Source organism: Giraffa tippelskirchi, chromosome 6, assembly GCF_054371585.1.
Source record: "Giraffa tippelskirchi isolate mGirTip1 chromosome 6, T2T-mGirTip1v1.2.pri, whole genome shotgun sequence".
Lineage (NCBI taxonomy): Eukaryota > Metazoa > Chordata > Mammalia > Artiodactyla > Giraffidae > Giraffa > Giraffa tippelskirchi.
Window position 1 is genome coordinate 3,758,279 of NC_137280.1, and position 18,375 is coordinate 3,776,653.

The 18,375-nt window shown below is 35.4% G+C and overlaps 1 protein-coding gene across 18 annotated transcripts in view; it reads left to right on the plus strand.

The window, feature by feature from the left end:
• The window catches only part of RALYL (RALY RNA binding protein like), a 548,770-nt gene that overhangs the window by 106,169 nt on the left and 424,226 nt on the right, over positions 1-18,375 (plus strand). For 3 of the 18 annotated variants that reach the window (XM_081496753.1, XM_081496765.1, XM_081496761.1), the window contains exon 2: positions 16,628-16,691. The exons of the other annotated variants lie outside the window; for them this stretch is intronic. The gene's annotated coding sequence lies outside the window, so the exon portion shown is untranslated. The remainder of the gene's footprint in view (positions 1-16,627; positions 16,692-18,375) is intronic. 18 annotated transcript variants of the gene reach the window in all.

Here is an 18,375-nt window from a genome sequence, read left to right on the forward strand (position 1 = left end):
TGCCAATCCTCCACACACAGCCAGAACGAGCCCTTCTGTTAGTGCTGAACTAAGTGTCTCAGAAGAGTTTGTTAGATTCAATCTGTGGAGTAGGGTTGGGGGCTCTGAAAAGTGGCCCTAACATTTTCTCTGTGTTTCTTAAGGCTTCAACAAAAATTCAAGATGAAAGCTCCAGGACAGATCTTTCTACTACCAAGTAATATTTTTAAAAAATGAATTTGGATGTCATAAAATAAGTAGTTAACCTATTATTTAAATCAATCTTACAGACTCTTACTGATGATTTTAGAGAAGTTTCAGATTCACAAGAGAACTGAGAGAAAGATAGAGAAATTTTCCATATACCTCAGCCCCCAAAGAACTCGTTACAATTGATGAACCTGCATTTTTGCATTAAAATTACCAGATCCATATTTTGGTTCACTCTTGGTCTTGTGCATTCTATGGGTTTGGAATAATAAACTATGACATTGAGCTATCATTTTAGTATCATAAAGAATATTTTTGCTGCCCTATAAATCCTCAGTCCTCAGTCTCTTCACCATCTTCCTGGCCCCTAAAAACTGGGGCCAGTTATTTATTGTTTATTGTATCTACAGTTTTGTCTTTTCTGGATTGTCCTATAGTTGGATGTAGCTTTTTTAGAATGACTTCTTCCACTCATTGTTTAGTTGCTAAGTCATGTCCAACTCTTTGCAAACCCATGGACTGCAGCACGCCAAGCTTCCCTGTTCTTCACCATCTCCCAGAATTGCTCAAACTCATGTCCACTGAGTTGGTGATGCCATCCAACCATCTCATCCTCTGTCACTCCCTTCTCCTAATGCCCTCAGTCTTTCCCAGCATCAGGATCTTTTCCAATGAGTCACCTCTTTCATTTAATAATATGTATTTAAGGTTTCTCCATGTCTTTTCATAACTTGAATAGTGCATTTGCTTTTAATGTTGAGTAATATTTCATCATCTGGATGCACTAGGGTTAATTACCACTTACCTACTAAAAGATATTAGTTCCTTCTAAGATTGGCAGTTATGAGTGAAACTGCTATAAATATCCAGGTGAAAGTTTTTGTGTGGATATAGATTTTTAACTCCTTTGGGTAAATATCAAGGAGAATGATGGCTGAATACAGTAAGAGTATGTTTAGTTTTCCTCTTCATAGATCACAGCATTGTCATGATGAAGGGCCTTGTGCAACTCAATGAAGCTATGAGCTATGCCCATGTAGGGCCACCCAAGACAGACGGGTCATAGTGAAGAGTTCTGACAAAGTGTGGCCCACTGGAGAAGGAAATGGCAACTCCCTGAAGCATCCTTGCTTAGAGAACTCCATGCACAGTATGAAAAGGCAAAACAATATGACACCGGAAGATGAGCCCTCAGATCAGAAGGTGTCCAGTGTGCTACTGGGGAGAAGTGGAGGGCAGTCACTGTGAGATGGGTGGGTGGCATCGCTGGCTCAGTAGACATACATTTGAGCAAACTCTGGGAGTTAGTGGAGGACAGAGGAGCCTCGGCTGCTGCAGTCCACGAGGTCACAAAGAGTCAGACACGACCGAGTGACTGAACAACAGTAACACTAATGTTTAGTTTGTATGACATCACCAAACCAGCTCCATGATGATGGTAGCATTGGCACTCCCACCAGCAGTGAATGAGCATTCCTGTTGTTCCACACCCTTACCAGCGTTTGGTGATGTCAGTGTTCTGGATTTTGGTTATTCTAAGAACTGTCTTATAATTTTGTGAAAATGATTTTTCATTGACACCACAGAATCAATTCCTGTATTAAGAAGCAAGTAGCCTTATCACTCTACAGATTCCTTTCTAGTTTTATGTCTCTATTGGTGCATTAGATCCAGCCCTTTATTCTTACTCCCTAGATACTTGTCATTATACTTTTTGGTAAAATTACGGAAATTAATAGGTGAACGGCAATTTGTGCTATCCTAGTTTGAAAGGCAAAATTTTTCATACAAATAAAGCAATTTCTTATACAATACAAATATACAAATTCCATACAATAATTATGGAATCAATATATAACTTAGAACTATAAATAACTGAGTTATTTGGTATATTGCCACTTGACAATAACACAAACTTAATTTGAGAGAATGCAAGTTTCAAATATATTGCATAATGTAACGAGGCTTTTTCCACTTCTTTTCTGTTTCTTCTATTTAAATTCAATGTGAAGGTAATTCAGACTCATGGTTAAAAAATTAAATGATATATAATCAAAAGTACTTTCCATCCCAAACCCAGAACAATAATTCCTGCTCTTAGAAGCAATCACTCTTAAGAAATTCATTTATATAATTCAATTGTATAAGTTAAAGCAGAGCTTTTAAAAGAGATTTGATTACAAAATATTTTTTGAAAATATTTAGATAACTATATCTCTGCTCCAAAAGCAAACAAACAAATGCTTCAATAAATCCTCTTTGCTCTCTAAATTACATTTAAACTCCTCTGCTTAGCATTCAAAATCTCTACAGTCTGACCTTAATTTGTCTTTTCAGCAGATCTCCAAACTGCCTTTTATATGTATGTAGTGCACTCATCAAACTGAATATTCTATGTAGCTATTCATGTTTTTTTAATCTGTTGAAAACCTTTCTCTTTAACTAACCATTAAAATGCCTCAAGCTTCGTAAAGTATACTGGAGGTTGTGTTTTTACCTACTATGAATATCCATAATACAAATGGGTATACATTATAAAGTGAATGAATACATCTTTGACAAGGCATCACACATAATAGTTTCTTGTGTTATAGTTATACTTGTATTTATGGTTGTATTTGCCCTTTAATAGAGTATAAACTCTCAGAAGCATCCCAGTATTACATATTTTCCATACAAGAGCACCTATTGAAGCAGACAAAACATACATTAATCTTTGATATACACAATACAGACTAAGATCTTCACTTTAGTTCTTCCTTGGGGAAAAATTTTCTATTAAAAAAAATCACCTGCAAATTAGCAAATGGTGAATACTTTATATGCCTTTAGATATGCCTACAGTGGTACATGGATTCTCCTTCTTTTCACAATAGCTAGTGCAGTGTCAGAGAGATGTAAAAAATTTTGAGACATCAATTTAAAAAGTGTCATACTGAGTTTGTGATGGCTTATTTGAAACTCTTGATTTAAGTTTTTATTTTCTGTTTTTAGTGCTTATTATTCTTTGATATTTTAAAACTATCCATTAAACCATGATCTTTTAAAGAAATATAACTTGATATAAAACTATGAGATTTCATAATTTTACATTTTTACCTGGCGTAGAAACAGGTAACTAATTTATTTATATAAGGCACATGGTATTCAAAAATTGTTTTATCTCTCTTATGGACCTTTCATTTCTATTTATCTCCACTCTGAAAACTTTAGGTAGGTACTCACCTTTCCTTGTCTTACTTTCTACAACCTTAAAATTAAACAGTTTTAGGTTTTCTCTTCTCTCCGACTTCTGGCTCCTTTGCACAATATGAGTAGAAGTGAATGCATAGGGCATCTCCTCGGAAGGAGCAATAATGAGGAAACCATTGGAACTGCTGATCACTGGTTGTGTGCTTTGCTTAGTCACTCAGTCGTGTCCGATCTTTGCGACCCCATGGACTGTAGCCTGCCAGGTTCCTCTGTCCGTGGGATTCTCCAGGCAAGAATACTAATGTCAGCACAAATGGAAACTATTCTGAATTTATTATTCTTTCTATTTTGTAATTTTAAGTTTAATCATAGTGTTATGGGCCATTTATACCCCAATCTCTTTTCCATGTATAAAAGCAAGGTAGTGAAAGCACTGTTTATATATAGAATATCAAAGATAGTCATGGTCCAAAGTGAGCAAACCTGTTAGTACGGTCACTAGGTGTTCAGGTTTGGATTGGGTAAGTACATCTGGAATGCTGTAGATTCCCTCAAAGGGAGGTGTGACAGGGTTAACAGGATATTGCCCCTTCAAGTGTGATTAGATGCTTACTTCTATAGTAACAATCAACTCATCACCATGCCTTTATTGGCACAGTTCTCTAACCAAGCAAAGGAAACTGCTGAGTGTATACTCAAATCCTTTCAAGGCATAACTATCATTCCTATGATGAACCCTCTTAGTGAAGCAAGCATTAGCTTATCTATATATATGAAAAACTATGCAGTTATATTATATATATGTATCTGGGAATACTTATCTAAATATATCTATATGTGTATCTAGCTATATTTATGTGTGTGTGTGTGTATATATATATATATATATATATATAAAACTATATATGCATACAGTTAGATGCAACACTTAGCTAACTTAACTAACTATAGATTCATATATATATACACACACACATATATATATATAGTTAGATAAATATATGTATACAGTTAGATACATATAGTTAGTTCAGTTCAGTCACTCAGTCATGTCCGACTCTCTGCGACCCCATGAACTGCAGCACGCCAGGCCTCTCTGTCCATCACCAACTCCCGGAGTCTACCCAAACCCATGTTCATCGAGTCGGTGATGCCATCCAACCATCTCATCCTCTGTCATCCCCTTCTCCTCCCGCCCCCAATCCTACCCAGCATTAGGGTCTTTTCCAATGAGTCAACCCTTTGCATGAGGTGGCCAAAGTATTGGAGCTTCAGCTTCAACATCAGACCTTCCAATGAACATCCAGGATTGATCTCTTTTAGGATGGATTGATTGGATCTCCTTGCAGTCCAAGGGACTCTCAAGAGTCTTCTCCAACACCACAGTTCAAAAGCATCAATTCTTCAGCGCTCAGCTTTCTTCACTGTCCAACTCTCACATCCATACATGACCACTGGAAAAACCATAGCCTTGACTAGACGGACTTTTGTTGGCAAAGTAATGTCTCTGCTTTTAAATATGCTATCTAGGTTGGTCATAACCTTCCTTCCAAGGAGTAAGCGTCTTTTAATTTCATGGCTGCAGTCACCATCAGCAGTGATTTTGGAGCCCAAAAAAGTAAGGTCTGACACTGTTTCCACTGTTTCCCCATCTATTTCCCATGGAGTGATGGGATCAGATGCCATGATCTTGGTTTTCTGAACGTTGAGCTTTAAGCCAACTTTTTCACTCTCCTCCTTCACCTTCATCAAGAGGCTCTTTAGTTCTTCTTCACTCTCCGCCATAAGGGTGGTGTCATCTGCATATCTGAGGTTATTGATATTTCTCCCGGCAATCTTGATTCCAGCTTGTGTTTCTTCCAGCCCAGCGTTTCTCATGATGTACTCTGCATATAAGTTAAATAAGCAGGGTGACAATATACAGCCTTGACGTACTCCTTTTCCTATTTGGAACCAGTCTGTTGTTCCATGTCCAGTTCTAACTGTTGCTTCCTGACCTGCATACAGGTTTCTCAAGAGACAGGTCAGATGGTCTGGTATTCCGATCTCTTTCAGAATTTTCCACAGTTTATTGTGATCCACACAGTCAAAGGCTTTGGAATAGTCAATAAAGCAGAAATAGATGTTTTTCTGGAACTCTCTTGCTTTTTCGATGATCCAGCGGATGTTGGCAATTTGATCTCTGGTTCCTCTGCCTTTTCTAAAACCAGCTTGAACATCTGGAAGTTCACGGTTCACGTATTGCTGAAGCCTGGCTTGGAGAATTTTGAGCATTACTTTACTAGCGTGTGAGATGAGTGCAATTGTGCGGTAGTTTGAGCATTCTTTGGCATTGCCTTTCTTTGGGATTGGAACGAAAACTGACCTTTTCCAGTCCTGTGGCACTGCTGAGTTTTCCAAATTTGCTGGCATATTGAGTGCAGCACTTTCACAGCATCACCTTTGAGGATTTGAAATAGCTCAACTGGAATTCCATCACCTCCACTAGCTTTGTTCATAGTGATGCTTTCTAAGGCCCACTTAACTTCACATTCCAGGATGTCTGGCTCTAGGTGAGTGATCACACCATCGTGATTATCTGGGTCGTGAAGATCTTTTTTGTACAGTTCTTCTGTACATATAGTTAAGCCCTGACTTAATTTTTCAAGAACACATCAAACCACAGTCAGATCCAGAGTAATGTAATTTCAGTTTTGTCTTCAACGTTCTCCCGTGTTTTAGTGTCTATTATAAGTAATCAGTATAATGTTAGGACCATTTTGATCTTTTTCCCATGGTATTATGGCCCCTAAATCAAAAAAATGGAAATCTTCTCATTCTTACTGAAATCCCAGTGAGGCTAAATACATAAATAATTGATAAGAATCCAAATGTGCCTTAATATCTGCTGGAACACTTAACATTCTAATTCAAACTCTGGAAAAACTGGGTCATGACACCACTTGGGCTTGTGATCTAGTGGTGATCTAGTGAGGGACCTCTTATTGCCCATTAAAACCTTCATTCAGATCTACTGAATGATAGTAGGTAGAGAACTGGTAAGTACTGCAACAGGTGTAGAAGCATGTCCTCGTGATCTCTGCTCAAACATCTATGTGGAGAAAGAACTAGAGAAAGGGAGCTTGTAGAGCCTCTTGAATCAGCCTACTGACTGAATCTGCCTACTGACCGAGTTCTCTCAGACAGGGAGCTGCTGCTGCTGAGTCGCTTCAGTCGTGTCCGACTCTGTGCGACCCCATAGACGGCAGCCCACCAGGCTCCCCCGTCCCTGGGATTCTCCAGGCAAGAACACTGGAGTGGGGTGCCATTTCCTTCTCCAGTGCATGAAAGGGAAAAGTGAAAGTGAAGTCGCTCAGTCATGTCCGACTCTTAGCGACCCCATGGACCGCAGCCCACCAGGCTCCTCCGTCCATGGGATTCTCCAGGCAAGACTGGAGTGGGGTGCCACTGCCTTCTCCGAAGACAGGGAGCAACGTATGGATTAGTACTTTCAACTCACGGTGACTACACCTGCTGGTCACTGCAGTTTATTAGATGACTCAAAATCAGTTTACCTAATTAACTCCCGCTTCCTAATTTGTACATATGTGCAGAATGGAAAGAGCCACCTTTGGATAAGAAAGTTAACTTTCTCCCCTTTCATGATATACTAAACACTTAAGACTGTATACACAGGGAAAGCATTGTATACATTATTAACAGTGTTTTCTTTCATCTAAGTAATAATAAAAAAGAGGAAATGAACTTCAGAAGAAGAAATGAATGACTTTTAAGTTTGCTTTTTTTGTGTGTGTAGTAAAGAAATTATCCCATTCCTATTTTCTGGAAGCCAGTGTAACTTTGCTGTAATTATTAATCACTGAGACCAACACGATTATCATGTGTCCTGTAGAAGCTAATGTAATACCCAGGTTTATACACTGTAAATTCATAAAAGAGTTTCACACTCCAAACGAATAAGCTGTCTTGAGTTTGCATTTTGTAGACTGAGCATCATCACCCTAGGATATTATTTCCATTATATGATTAGCTCTTCAAAATTCTAACTACTTTATTGAGCAATATCAAGTCCTTCTTTTTATATTCAGTGTCATTTTCTGTGATTGAATTGAATAATAACCATTATTCATAATTCCATTAATTACTCACTTTTACTAAAAAGCCTCATTGCAACTACTAATGGATCCCTTTTAGGATTTTTTAACATAGCACCTGAATAAAGCACTCAATGCTTGATAGCACTATGTACTTCTAACCTTCCTAGTATTGAAGCTGCCCATTAACAGGACTTTTAATCTCTAGTGAGGGATGTAGGAGATTCTTGAATTGATATACATTTAAGTTCAATCTTCAAAGCTTCCACAGAGCTCTGTATATGTTTTGTTCTTATTCATATCCCAATGAAACGGCTTTTTTCTAACATATTCTTTTAGGAAGAACAGGGTAATGATTACATACTTTTCAACATATTAAGTTGAAATGCTTTATTTCCTGAGATGATAGGAAAGACATTTTATGATTCCATAAGGAGCAAGTCCAAATAATATCCAGCATGATAATTATATTCATAGCTTTTTTTTCACTTTCACCTAGCTATGATTGGCGAACTCCTATTTATTCAGGATATAAAAGATTTTTTGCTGATACTTTTCTCTTTTTATTCTGCCTTAAGACATGTTTCATTAGGCAATACTTTATTAAGTATTTACTATTGAAATAGTCTTGTGAATAAAAAGTAGAAATACAATACTGAGACTATGCAACCATCTTTCTTCAGTAGCTTATATTGTGGTGGAAGAGCTTATAATGAATTTTTAAAATTGCTTTTTCCAGCTCATGTTCTTCCTTGTTATCAATAAAATACTGATTTGGGGAAAATAGGAGTAAATATTAAGTCAGTGATTTGTAAGGTTTCTTAGCAAATCTTAAAGAAACAAAACGTTCACCACAATCATGCGCCAGCGTGACATATCCATCTCCTCATAGCTTTATCATTCTCCACCACCAGGCTCAGACCCTCACAAGGATGCTTATCTACCCTTTTAGCAAATGTCAAATGTATACACACATTATTGTTAACTGGGCATCACCTGTTCTTTGGACCTCCAGGACTTAGATAGAACTGAGACTGTGTGCTATTTGGAAAACATCTCTCCCTTCCCCCTCCCTCCAGCGCTGAGACTAACAATTTCACTCTCTGCTTTTATGAGTTTGACTATTTAAGATTCTTTATGTAAGTGAGATAATTTCACAATGTTTACATATGTTAAGAAATCAAGTTGCACACCCCAAATACATATAATTTTTATTTGCCCATATTCTGTAAAGCTGAAAAAAACAAAATGAGAAGCATTGGAAGTCATTAATAAGATCTGAGAATTATTTTTAAACATCTGTTAAAATATAGTTACTTTACAATGCATTAGTTTTAGGTGTAAAGTTTTATATATATATATGTATATATAACATATAATTTTATGTTCTCTTCCAGTATAGTTTATTCCAAGATATTCAGTAGAGTTCCCTATGCTATAAGTAGGTCCTTATTGGTTATCTATTTATATATAGCAATGTGTAGCTGTTAATCCCAAATTCTTAATTTATCTCTCTCTTCCCTCCCCTTTGTAACCATAAATTTGTTTTCTATTTCTGTGAGTCTATTTCTGTTTTATAAATAGGTTCACTTGTATCCTTTTTTTTAAGATTGTACATATAAATGATCAATATACTATGATATTTTTCTTTGTCTGCCTTACTTCACTTGGTATGATAATCTCTAGGTCCATGTTGCTGCAAATAGCATTATTTCATTCTTTTTCATGGTTGAGTCATATTCCACTGTATGTATATGTGTGTGTGTATATATACATATATATATATATATATATTTCAGTTCAGTTCAGTTCAGTCGCTCAGTCGTGTCCGACTCTTTACGACCCCATGGACTGCAGCACTCCAGGCCTCCCTGTCCATCACCAACTCCTGAAGCTTGCTCAAACTCATGTCCATCCAGTTGGTGATGTCATCCGACCATCTCATCCTCTGTCGTTCCCTACATATATATCACATTTATGTTTATATATATATATATGTATATTAAGTTAGTGAATTGTGTGATACTTATAGCTCACATCTTTATCTGTTCATCAGTCAATTGACAGTTATTTTTATTTAAACTTTATTTACCTATCTCACCATCTTTCAACCAGTTAAGCAGTTGTGTTTTTTTAAGCACCGATCACAGACAGTGGAGACCTGTTGTGTATTATACTTTTATAGTTTAATTTAGGGAACTCTCAGGAAAGGCAAAGTCAATCAAGAAAAAAATCATGGTGCTTCCTCACCTTCTCAGTGAGAAGATCTAACTTTGGATACTTAATTGAGGGGCCATTAAACACATTGGCATTTCTTGAGCAAAAACCTATTCTCTTGCTTGAGAGTTTATAGATAAGCTGATTTGTAAATTATTTTCTATAGCCAATATAATTTGAAGCAGTATAAATTTAACATCATATATAGAACACTAACTATAAAACTGAAATATGATTTTTAAAAATGCAATTTTCCAACTGTTGCAAGTGGTTGCTTTTCAGTGACTTTCAGAGTGGCAGTGTTTATTTTGCAACCTTTTTCTGGCCTTTTACTACATACCATCTGGTAAACTTTACTGATAATCAAGGCTGAATAACTTATAACATCTACAATCAGTATGTAATCAAATCTGATGAAAAAAGCATTTACATATGCTTATTTCATTCCTATATATATGTATATATAGTTTTTTTAAGTAACTATTTTTAAGTGCTGCTATTTAATGCCTTTTCCTGTTGCTAGAACTAGAAAAGTTCTTTTTGTTATTGACATCCTGAGATGAATGGAAATATTCAAAATTAATGTGGTGTTAATGATGGCAATTAAAATCCTGGTCTTCAAAAAAAAAAAAAATTCCTGGTCTTCATGCTTTTCTTGGTTTGTCCTTATTGTCAATCCAATACTGATTTGGGGATAAATTCAGGTATTTGTAGGAAAACTGCCTTCTGAGGAGTCACTTCTAAATACTTGGCATCCAAAATACTACTAAATGAAAATTAATTGCTTTTCATAAAAAAGAATATTTTACAACACTGGGTAATCATATTAAAATAATGACTGGCCTCACTAATGAAAATTAAATGTGATGCTGGGTGTTCTGGCAGCATGTCCTGGGAGCTAGGTTTGCCTGTAAAAGTGCAATTTCTATCCTTGCTGAGCAGATTTTTTTTCTCAAAATAATTAGTTCTGTCAAATAATTAATGTTGTTGACAGGACTAAGTTGAGAGTATACAACCTTCCTCACATATATTATAATTATTTGGAATGACAAGATGATATTAAACAATAATCTTCAATTCTGGCTGTCAAACTTAATCAGGTCATTTATTTTAGTACTGAAGTTCATGTTAATAACCTTGAATGTAACATATAAGTCATCATCTATAGTGCCATTACATATGGAATATTCATTGTAGTCATCAAATTTGCTTTGTGTGTGTATAGGAATTTACTGTTTTTACAAAATACTGCAGTTAACAAGGAGATAAGTTTTAAGCCAGTATTCCAATTTTAATATACTGTTTTCTAGAACTCCTTAAAATGATGCAGTTATATAAATTGTTGTTTATTTTGTTTTTCAAAATTAAGTAACATTTAAAATACATACTGTTTACCCTACAAATGTCATTTGCACATCCAATTTAACTTTCTTCATAGATATTTTAGAATGCCAGAAATAATGCATCATGTCTTATATACACATTTACAGACAATTTTACTTGCCATCATAATTCTTTATAAAACTGTGAAAGTTTGTGATATTACAATTAAAGTCATCAAAAAACTTCCTATTTAATATTACTCTGTAAGTCAATGCAATAAGACAAACATAATTGAAATTATCATTTTCCACTGATTACATAAAAACCATTTGTATAAACCAAAAAAAAATCACTATAAAAAAATCAGTGTTCAAGAAAGTTAGATTATATTGATTTATTAATCTATGTCTATTTTTAAGTCAGCATTTCTGGCTCTCTCTCAGTCTCATAAAATCAAAATCTTTGGGGATGGCTTCCAGGTGCATTTTTTAGAAACTCCTTACGAGGTTCTTTTGTACTTCCAGGACTGGGGCCTGTTGATCAGTATTTAAAAAATTAGAATTGTACTCAGAATTTAAAACTTTAAGTAAATGAAACTTTAAATAAATGAAAATATACCAGCCGCGTTTCTAGAAGGCAGGATTGACTATTGTAAGATATAGATTTTTTTCAAATTAATTTATAGTTTGTACAGTAATCCAAACAAATGCCAATTTTTTTAAAACAATTTAAGAAGTGGCATATTAATCTAAAGTTCATATCTAAAAGTAGTTACATTTCTATATACTATTTGAAATAAATGTAGTAAGAGCAGCAATATTAGATATTCACATAATACACATCTGTATATACAATACTTAGCATAATCCTGATGTGTATAAGATTGTGTTATATCCTACAGAAATGGATTGCAACCATTGGCTAATCAAATGTTTGTTCAGTATGTGGTGTTGGAATAATTGGCTCTTCCTAGGTGGGGAAGAAGTAAATGAGGCTCTGTAAGTCCCATACATCCCTTGACCAAAATTGCCCTAAAAATGACTGAAAATGATGCTGTATAGTCAGACTTAACACTAAAATACCCTTCCTAAAATTTAATCTGTATATTTAATTCAAATTCCATCAAAGACATATTTTATTTTTGGTTGATACCTCCAGTGCCATGCTGAATAGATGTACTCATGGGAAATACACTTGGATTTTTTTTTAATCATTGAGGGAAGAGCTTCAAGTTCTCATCTTTAGAATGATGTCTAGTTTGATTCTTTTCTCTTTCTTGCGATTTCATTGAAATTTAACATAGTGTAAGTCCCTCTAAGATATACAGTATGATGATTTGAAACATGTTTATAAAAATCCACTCTTTTAAAGAACTGGAAAAGTGATTTAGAGTTTATTTTGAAGAATGAAGTTGAGAGAAAAAAAATCAAATACCAAAATGAGAAATGTTGGCATTGCAATAGAGAAAATACGGGAAATATTTAATTATTGTGAGAATTTATATAAAGAGGCCTTATTTGTTGTGATGAGGACTTACAGTTCTTCCCTCGATGATTAAAAAATAAATTCAAGTATATTTCCCATGACTGCTTCTATTCAGCATGGCACTGGGAGTATCAACCAATTTTTTAAAAAAATGTGCCTTTGATGGAATCTGAATTAAACATACAGATTAAATTTTAGGAAGGGCATTTTAGTGTTAAGTCTGCCCATACAACAAAATTGTATAGTTAGTAAATAATATTGATATATTGGGCCATCCATCTATAAAAGGTCAGTTTTACAATTCTGTTGTTAGAATTCAGTGACGAAATTATCTCTGATTTTATGTGACCCCATGGACTGCAGCATTCCAGGCTCCCCTGTCCCTCACTATCTCCCGGAAATTGCTCAGATTTATGTCCATTGAGTCGGTGATGCTATCTAACCATCTCATCCTCTGCCCCACCCTCCTCCTTTTGCCTTCAATCTTTCCCAGCATCAGGGTCTTTTCCAATGAGCCCGGTGGCCAAAGTATTGGAGCTTCAGTTCAGCATCAGTCCTTCCAATGAGTATTCAGAGTTGATATCCTTTAGGACTGACTGGTTTGGTCTCTTTGCCTTCCAAGGGACTTTTCAAGAGTCTTCTCCAGCACCACAATTTGAATGTACCAGTTCTTCAGCAGTCAGCCTTCTTTATGGTCCAACATTCACATCCATATATAGCTTTTGACTATATGCACCTATGTCAACAAGCAATGTCTCTGCTTTTTAATATACTGTCTAGGCTTCTCATAGCTCTCCTTCCAAGGAACTAGTGTTTTTGGTTTTTTTGTTTTTGTTTTTTAATTTTATGGCTGCAGTCACCATCTGCAGTGCTTTGGAGCCCAAGAAAGTAAAATCTGTCAGTGCTTCCTCTTTTTCCCCTTCTATTTGCTATGAAGTGATGGGACCAGATGCCATGATCTTAGTTTTCTGAATGTTGAGTTTTAAGCCAGCTTTTTTCCTCTCCTTTTTCACCTTCATTGAGAGGCTCTTTAGTTCTTTTTCACTTTCTGCCATTAGAGTGGTATCATCTGCATATCTGAGGTTACTGATATTTCTCTTGGCAATCTTGATTCCAGCTTGTGCTTCATCCAGCCCAGCATTTCGCAGATGTACTCTGCATATGATTTAAATAAGCAGGATGACATTATACAGTCTTGACGTACTCCTTTCCCGATTTTGAACCAGTCCATTGTTCAATGTCTGGTTCTGTTATTTCTTCACTCACACACAGGTTTCTCAGGAGACAGGTAAAGTGGTCTGGTACTCCCATCTCTTTAAGAATTGTCCACAGTTTGTTGTGATCCACACAGTCAAAGGCTTTAGTGTAGTCAGTGAAGTAGAGGTAGTTGTCTTTTTGGACTTCCCTTGTTTTTCCTGTGATCGAACAAATGTTGGCAATTTGATCTCAAGTTCTTCTGCCTTTTCTAAACCCAGCCTTTACATCTGGAAGTTCTTGGTTCACATACTGCTGAAGCCTAGCTTGAAGAATTTTGAGTATAACCTTGCTAGCATATGCGACGAGCACAATTGTACAACAGTTGAACATTCTTTGACACACTGCCTTTCTTTGGGATTGGAATGAAAAGTGATCTTTTTCATTTCTGTGGCCACTGCTAAGTTTTTCAAATTTACTGGCATACTGAGTGCAGCACTTTCACAGCATCATCTTTCAGGATTTTAAAGAGCTCAACTGGAATCCTGTCACTTCTACTACCTCTGTTTGTAGTGATGCTTCCTAAGGCCCACTTGGCGTCACATTCCAGGAAGTTTGGCTCTAGGTGAGTGATCACACCATTGTGATTATCGGGGTCATTAAGACATTTTTTCTATAGCTCTTCTGTGTATTCTTGCCACTTCTTCTTAATGTCTTCTGCTTCTGTTAGGTCCATACCATTTCTGTCCTTTATTGTGCCCATCTTTGCATGAAATGTTCCCTTGATATCTCTAATTTTCTTGAAGATATCTAGTGTTTCTCATTCTATTGTTTTTCTCTATTTCTTTGAATTGTTCATTTAAGAAGGCCTTCTTATCTCTCCTTGGTATTCTCTGGAATTCTGCATTCAGTTGAGTATATCTTTCCCTTTCTCTCTTGCCTTTCATTTCTCTTCTTTTCTCAGCTATTAGTAAAGCTCCCTCAGACAACCTCCTGAAACAACCATTTCTTTTGAAATGCAAGAGGGCAAATTCCATCTCTAAACAAGTAATGAAAGCAAACCAGAAAACTATAAAAATTTAGTGAAGATTAATTATTCAAGTATTAAAAGGTTAATTAGTAACATTTTAAAAAGATAGAGGAATGTATATTAATGAAGACATGAAATCCAAATGGCTTAAAGAAAAATATTAATGTATTATTTGATTTCATAGGAATAAAAATGCCTTGCTGATGAAAGTCACCATAGAACCAAGATACAAAGAGAATCCTAGAAGATACTTAAATAAAATAATTACTATGGTTCTTGTGCAAAGAGCAACTAAAAATTGATAAGAAAAATACAACAAATTTGGTTTGAAGAAATAGTTGATGTATGGCAAAAACCATCAAAATATTGTAAAGAAATTATCCTCCAATTAAAATAAGTAAGCATATGTTTTTAAAAGAAATAGACAAATAGTGTTAGCAAGCAATTCAAAGGAAGGCAAAGCATATGGATAATAAATATAGGAAATGATGCTAACAATCTATTAGTAGAGAAATGTAAAGGGAAATAACAATGAGCTACCATTTCACCCTTCACATTGGTAAAAAGTAAACTTTAATAATTAATGCTTTTGTGGGAATGGAAGAATTGGCACCCTGAAACCTCAAATGTCTTTGGAACTGTGTGTGTGTTAGTTGCTTAGTCATGTCCGACTCTTTGCAACCCCGTGGAATGCAGCCCGCCAAGATCCTCTGTCCATGGGGATTCTCCAGGCAAGAATACTGGAGTGGGTTGCCATTTCCTTCTCCAGGGGATCTTCCCTATAAATACTAAATTTTGAAGTTAATATCACCATGTCTAATAAAAATTAAACTACAAATATAATTTTGCTCAGTAATCACTTTTGATAATTTTTCTACATAAACAAAAATGCCAATAGAGTAAGCATGCATACACGGGTGCTAAGTCGCTTCAGTTGTGTCTGACTCTTCATGACCCTGTGGACAGTAGCACATACAAGCACCAAATATTTTTAAATTATTTATTTATGTGGCAAAAATCAAGAAGTGTTTGCATGGTAATTGTATAAGGGACAGGTTGATCAAGATATATTAACATTTAATTTGTTGTAGAAAATATTATGCAAGATTTAAAAAGAGTGAATAACTGACCTGATATTTGTACTGACCTGAAAAGATGTCCATATTGTATTGTTAAGTAACATAAACAAGTTGCAAATAATATGTGTAATATGACACTCAGATGTGTTAGGTGAGTTACAGCATATGCAGAGACAAACAGACACACATACATACATACATACACACCAAGTAAAGCTGTATTAAGTTTCAAATGTAGCTCGTCAGAGATAGTCAATACAGAGAAGGGGTAGAGAATTTTGGATGATTTAATATTAAATGAAACAAGTCTAAATTGCATGAGATTAGAAATACTTTTAAGTGTTACGCTTGAAATACAATAAATAGAAACCATAAGGGAAATTCATTAGCGTTTCAACAATAGCCGCTTGGTAGTAAAGTTTAAGAGGCAAGGTTCATAATAATGTTGACAGCAGTACATTATGCGTGGGAATCACTGAATATATGGTAGCTACTTTTATTTTGCCATTTTCACTCATGTATAATTATCATTATGTGTTTGTTTTTCTATTTTGTGAATCTTCTTTATATTTGTTAGTGTATTGTGATATAGAACTCCACGATTACTATTTAAGTCTTAGTGGTGACAAAGTTAACATTGATTAAATTGACCATGACATTAGAATGATACTATTCTCTGCAACTTCTGATTTGTTTCTATGCATCATTGTTATTTTCCTGTTATGACCAACTCTGTTCCAACTAGATCATCCTGCTGTCACTAATATCCTAAGTGTTTACTGTGTGCCCAGGGATTGTAATAATTGCCTTCTCCTCCTTTCCAGGTTTATGAGAAAAGTGGTATCATTATTCCAGTCTTACAGAAAGGGTGAACAAAGGTGAAGGAAGGTAAATGTCTTCCTCAAACACATACAAGTGATAGGAAGTTGTGCTCCATCTGAACCACGGCCCTCTGACTCCAGATTTAGTGCTTTTAGTTGTGTTATTGCCTCCATGTTTATAACTTGATTCACAGTAAATTGGATTTTTCCAAGTGTTATCTACTTCATTAATTAGTATATATACGCGTGCATGCTCAGTCTGTCCAACTCTTTGTGACCCACCAGGCTCCTCTGTCCTTGGAATTTCCAGGCAAGAATACTGGAATGGTTGCCATTCCCTGTTCCAGGGGATCTTCCTGACCCAGGGATGAAACCCTCATCTCCTGTGTCTCCTGCACTGGCAAGTGGATTCTTTACCAGTGTGCCGCACAGGAAGACATGTTTATAATTCACATTATCATTTTCTAAAGCACTAGTAATCAAAGTATTTTGTGAAGTATGAGGTTGTTAGATTTTTTCAGATTTGGGAATATATTTAGTTATGCTAAATGAAATAGTGATTTTTCTTTTGACAAGGATGTTAAGTAGCTTTTCTAAATCTAATTAGAATTAAAAATGGTCTTGAAATTTAGGTTAAATAATAAATTTAGTTACAGTAGAATAATTCCCAGTTACTTTGTATTTTGCCCCTCCAAAAAAAAGACAAATGCACAAAAAATAAATCTACATGCATAAGATACCCATACTATTTGTGACTTTTAAAATACTTTAGTTGAGCTAGAATACAAGTACAAATTTACCTGGTTGAAATATCATTTTTAGGTTGAATCCTTTCAACCTAAATCAATCTGCTCTTTAAACTTTCATGATACCTGATATTTTGTTTTTTTCTGAAGGTAACAAAGGAAATATGTCTCCATATCCGAAATCTGTCACAAAGCAAAGCTCAATTTAACTAAAAATTGTATATACTTATATAATCAGAGAAAAGCTGTCATGTAACTGGTATTTATTTAGAAACCACTGTTCTTTGAAAAAGGTGTCTGAAATATGCAGTAGAACTGTTTTGTTTTTTTTTTTTCTTTCCATTGACCTGGTAAATTAACAATAGTGGTGTTGGTATTGTCCTTCACTATTTCTACTTTCTCTGCTCCACCTCTTTTTTCTTAAAGAAGAACAGAAATGTTCTAGAATTACTAAAATAGTGTCCCCAAAAGCTATTTATCCATTAAATCTAGAAATATAATTATTTAAGCTTAAGGTTCTGTTTTGATTGATTCTTACTAACCTCAAGTGCAGTGAATTAAATTAAATCTCAGTTCATGAGACAGGGGCATCATTGGTCCATGCGTGACCCATTTTACTCTAATTAATTATTTAATTATCAGACACTGAAATCTAATTATGAATTCTTCAAATGTGAGTTCTCAGGAAAGCAGTATGTAGAAACTGTGGCTGGGCAGGATAAACTAATAGCTTTCCAGTCTTGAATGCAGGCTGCGGCGTCTGGTTAGTATCTTGCAATTAGGAGGACACACAAAGGTCCGCCTATGTACAAAGTATATTAATTTGCCATCAAGGACGGATAGTCAAGTCTCATTAAACACGTAGGGCTTTTCTTTGCTCCTTTGTTGCTCTGTGACCCAGGAGATAAGCCCCAGTGACTTCACAACTAACAGAGGTTTATTTTTCCCTCCAATAGCAGGGCACATGTATGGCACAGAGAAAGTCTTGCCCTGTGTTCATATAGG